Genomic DNA, 5,515 nt, shown 5'->3' on the forward strand with positions numbered 1-5,515 from the left:
ACTGCCTTATGTGTGTGGGGTTCCCATATGTACATATGTAATTAATTATGATTATTTTCTGTTATTAATCTGTCTCATTGCGATTAAATTATTAAACTGGCTGAAAAAACTCTTGAAGAGTAAAGGAAAGTGTCTCCGTCCCATGCACAGAAGAGCAACTATGCCACCATATTTACAGGTGTCACTGATAGTGAAAGCAAAGGGCTTATCCAGGGTGTGTGTATCAAACAGTGAGAATCTTGGGGATATCTTAGAATTCTGCTTTTCAAAAGAACTGATCATTTTTTAAAAATTCTTGTTTAATACTTAAAATAGCTACCACCTCATTACCTTTTTAATTGAATTGTTTAATTTATTTTTTGTTATTCCTGTTTTGGACTCTAGTCATTACCAGAGTAGATACATTGTCTGTCTTTTCCACTGCTGTCTTACCATGTTTAGCACAGAGCTTGGAACATGGAAGATATTCAATAATGTTGCATGTGTGGATATATAATTTGATGGTGTCTGAAAAAAATATAGCCACTGTAGGGGAGGAAAAATAAATTTACTTCTACTTTTCTAGGCTCTTAGCTGAGACCCTCCCTTTAATAAAAGACAGATTTTCAGGAAAAAAAAAGAAAAAGTTTAATAACATCTATCAATCCTATATACATGGGAGATACCCAGAAAAATTAAGTAACTCTCCCAAAATGACCCAAGTCCGCACCTTAAACATCACCTTCAATTAACAACAATAACAACAACAACAAAATATGTTGGGGAATTGGGAAAGGCAGTTAATGGGAGGTTACCAGGAAAAACATAGTGTGAGGACAATGGAATCTAGCCAGCCTTCCTCACCCTGGATGCCCAGGCATGGGCTCCTAGAGATAACATTAGATAGATTGGAGCAATGAACTTCCATTTATATAAGCATTGATGTCATATTCTTGGTTAGTAGCCGACTTTGTCTAGGCATAAATATAAAAGAGGTGGAACCCCCCATGGTTCGTGTTCATGTGTGTGAGTGGGCACAGCAAGGAGCAAGTGTTGGGGCAGGGATCGAACGGAGGAGCGGTGCCTAGTGCTGAGCAAGTGAACGGCTGGGGGTCCAGCACTAGCCCAAGGGCAGAGGGCAAGTGTAGATGCTGTAATGTCTGCAATAAAGGAACTGTCAGAGTCCAGCTTTGCCTTGTATATGCTCATCCAATTGCTGGACAAAAAGGGAATCTGCCTTCGGGTTCCACAACATATAATAAATAAGAATAGATTTTTATGAAGATTTAAGTCATTGCCTTTTCCATTAATGAGGAGTTTCTAGAGATTTAGTAATTTTCCTCTTCTTAGTATAGAGAGGGAGAAACCCTTAAAAATGGGGGTTTCCCTCATAACTGCAAATATGTGTTACTAAAGGATAATTGCTACTTAGTATTCAGAGACTTTTCTGTGTCTGCTCTTAAGAATAACCAGCTCAAAATAAGTCTTATGCCAAAGAGGTATATTTTTGGGTGGCATATTCTGCTTTCCTTAAACATACATTTTTTGGGGAAAATAAATTTATCTCTACCTTACAAATTAACACTCGAAAGAAATATAGATGGAAATATGTAATGAAATGTATAAAGACATAAAGCACACATAATACAAAGTATACACATACCTACATACATTTCTTATGAACTGAGATATAGCTACAAATAATACCAAATTGGGAGCCATAAAGTATAAGCATAAAAAATTTGACTACATAAAATATTTCTATATAGTGGAAAACACCATTAAAATGTTTCAAAAATACAAACTACACATTTATGAAATATTTATTTTATATATTTATTATATATAATATATATTATACAATTTAGGAATCTTGGAACCTGATATCATAATTTTATGACCAAATATCTGTGCCTTTCTTCAATTTGATCTTTGGCTCTGCTTGACTGACTAACTGTTTTGAACTCTGACTCTGCCCATATGACATTCCACTGCACCCCATGTATCCCTCATTTAACCACACAACTTATTTTACATGTTTATTTTATAATCTCCAGAAAGAATTGATGTATTGACCTATGTCTAATGACCCCCTTGCTGACCATGCTTGATGACACCCACCTGCTGCCATAACTTGTGACTCCACCTGCTGATCCTAAGATAGCTCAAACTGGAAAGCCCCATTGCTTCTGGCCAACCAGAAAATGTATAATGAAACAGTGGACTTGAATAACACTATGAATCAAATGAATCGAACAGACATTAACAAAGTAAAATATAAAAATAATCCCACCATCACAATAGTTGCTGAAAAAGATTTTGACAAAATTCAGCACCCTGTCATGATAAACAAACTTAACAAACTAGGAATAAAAGGAAAATATCTTAACATAATGTACATCATATATGTTAAGGTCACAGCTAACAAAATATTTCATGGTAAAAAGCCTAAAGCTTTTCTTCTAAGATAAAGAACAAAACAAGAATACCAATTTTTTCACTCTTATTAAACATAATACAAAAAGTCCTAGCCAGACCAATTAGCCAAGAAAAATAAATCAAAGGCATTCAAATTGAAAAGAAACAAAATTGTCTTTGTATGCAGATAAAAACATTAAAAACCAACCCTAAAGACTCTGCCATAAACTGTTCAAACTAATAAATTAATTTAGTAAAGCTGCAAGACACAAAATCAACATACAGAAATAAGTTGCATTACTATCCACAAATAATGAACTATCCAAAAAATAAAAATAAAAAAAGAAGTTAAAATGATTTTATCTGTAACAGAATAAAAAAAAAAACCTAGGAATAAATTTAATCAAGGAGGTGTTGATCTAATAATGATAATACAATACTTCGTTATTTCACCAGTAAAAATCGGTTTATTCAGTAACAGTGAAGAATCGCAATTTGGGACACACAAGCTATGGCAAAACTACAGGCAAGTCCAGAGAACAAGAGAGGAATTTTTTTCTATAGACAAAAGGGGGAAGATGGGAAGGGAAAGATGATATAGATATGGATATGGATATGGATATAGTTTACCTATATTTCTCTACCTACAAAATATAATAGTTACAAAGCAACAAATATTTATTGAGTATTTATTCTGTAAGCCCTGAGGAAACTATAGTAAATAAGAAATATTATAAGTGAAAGTGCTGTCGGGAGACTGACCATTAGGTCTTGCCGCAGTTAGGTGTGGATTTGCATCACCACAGCCCCCTCCTCCAGCCTCCATCCTTGTGCCGCTACCCTGGGGTCTCCTTGAGGTTCCTTTATACCACTCAACAGGGCACATACATATCGCCTGTGTCTTCAGCCGGTGGACTGGCTCCCAGCTTTAGCACTCTGAGCCTCAGAGAGAAGTACCCTTGTCGCCCTGCCTCCCTTTCTGAACCATGGAGACCCTGGCCCGGAGCAGCACTTGGACTTTGGACTAGACTGATCTAAGATGCTCAGCCCCTGCTTCCTCAGACAGGTCTCTGCATCATCTGTAATATATCACCCATCATCTCCCACAAAAGCAACAGCTGGCCACAACAACCAGGGACTTTCAACCACTCTCTGGTTATGAAGAGTGGTTCTCTGCCACAGGGTAGCTGGGATGACAGTCATCCAAGACTTGGTGGGCAGAGAAGGGGACAAAAAAGCTCTTCTGCAGGATACCAGCACCAGTGATTTCTCAAAACGCCCACAGAACTGCTAGGTCAAATTAAGCAGCATTTTCTTTAAGTGCTTTTTCTTTAAATGCATCAGGGCATTCCACTGAGCCTGACAGGAACCATACCATTCCTTTTGCAGAGCAAAAATGTTAGCAATACAGGTCGAGCTCTCTTCAGTTTTGTCTTTTGGCCCTACAGCCTCAAATTGCTCTGGGCCCCATTGATTGAAGCAATTTAATTTAGGAACTTCAGTTCATTGCTAACCTTGGCTTGTACCTACACAGTATATACTGGAATCTTCATGATATATTTATCTACTTAATGGATTGTTTGCTTGGGAATACCAATGGCAGAAATCCTGATGTGGTTGCTCTCACAGTGACATTCTTTTGTTAGAATTTCTGACCACTACTCAGGACATTGCTGTGCATGATTGGGCATCAACTATGTTATCCCAGGAGAACACGGGTTACGCTTCTACTTGCAATTCAATGGGTCAGACAGCAGGCTACCTTCTGGACAATGGTGGTGGTTTTTTTGTTTGTTTGTTTTCTGTCCTTGAATCTGCCGACTTTTGTAACAAATATTTGTGTTCTGAGCCTCAACCAAGGATAATCATTACTCTTTCAGATTTCTTCCCCCCTGGGGAATTGTATTTTTGACAACTTTAGTTGTTTTGAAAAAGAAAACCGGTATCAATAAGAAAAGAAGAAATCCAAGGGGTCACAGGTACTTAGAAACTGCTTTTTGCAATTATAAAAATGCTGGCAATTCACCTTGCCTTCTGATTCTAACTGCAAAGATTGGTTTTTCAGCAGCAGATGCAGTTATAGGACTGATATTGGTAGAAGAGGGGAGTACTAAAGAACATTTAGACTTAGAGTTCCAATGGTTCCTTTGCAGATGATATGGCTTCTGATTATGAACAAATGCACTGCAGGTTCCTAGCCACTAAAGATATTTTACAAAGCCATGTCCTAGAGGGTATTGCTTGGATTCAAGTATGATCTACTGCTTTGGTCGACTCCTAATGCAGAACATTAAGGGGAATTCCCTGTATACTACTATATTACAGTGCTGTTAAGTTATGTGTTACACCAGGTTACATTGTACAGCATTGTTTCCATAATGACTTTTACTGCAAAGGTTAGTTATTCACTTATTGGAGGAAATTATATGACCCTTTTAAATACTGTGTCTAATTTGGAGGTAACTTACCTCCTATAATAGCCCTTTGGCTAGTAGATACCCTCACTATGAAAGGGTGTGTAGAAGCATCAGACCAGAATTGTCGAACATCTGATGCTATTGAGCTTTGCAAAAAACTCAGTGGCTCGTGTTGCAGTACTGGATGGTTATTATGTGGAGTCTGTTATTTGTGTCTTTATTATATTTGAGTGGTGGTTCCTTCTTGGTCCAAAATTTAAGAAATTACAGGATGAAGGGCTGTCTTCATGGAAGTACAAAAGAAACAATTAATGCATTTACTATTGGACAGCTTAAGAAAGGTAACTATAGTTTAGTTTTAATTCAGAGAGCAACGTTAATCAGCACACAGAAGTATAACATACTATTTTGAACAAGGAACTTATTGCTATAAAATGCCAAATTGTTAGAAAAAGAGAGAACTCTCTGTATATATGATTATATTTTTCCTTGCCTTATCAGTGTATTTATAGTTTACTGAAGGTCAGCACATCTGTTCTAAAACAACTTGTGGAGTAGCTAAAGACATGGATCTTTCTACCACCCATGATAGAAGGTTGGCCAGAGGGCTCTTGGCTAGAAAGAATGTGTGTTGTTTTGAAAGGGGATTGTAATTCCCTCCTTATCCCCTTTTGGGAGTTGCTTCCTATCATGTGACTGCT

At 37.1% G+C, this 5,515-nt stretch overlaps 1 pseudogene; it reads left to right on the top strand.

Annotated features, from left to right (window-relative positions):
- The first annotated feature begins 2,908 nt into the window (after window positions 1-2,908).
- On the top strand, window positions 2,909-5,126 carry LOC150021968 (acetyl-coenzyme A transporter 1-like; annotated as a pseudogene).
- Window positions 5,127-5,515: the final 389 nt, after the last annotated feature.

Source organism: Furipterus horrens, unplaced genomic scaffold (genome assembly GCF_987537825.1).
Source record: "Furipterus horrens unplaced genomic scaffold, mFurHor1.1.pri manual_scaffold_1, whole genome shotgun sequence".
Classification (NCBI taxonomy): Eukaryota; Metazoa; Chordata; class Mammalia; order Chiroptera; family Furipteridae; genus Furipterus; species Furipterus horrens.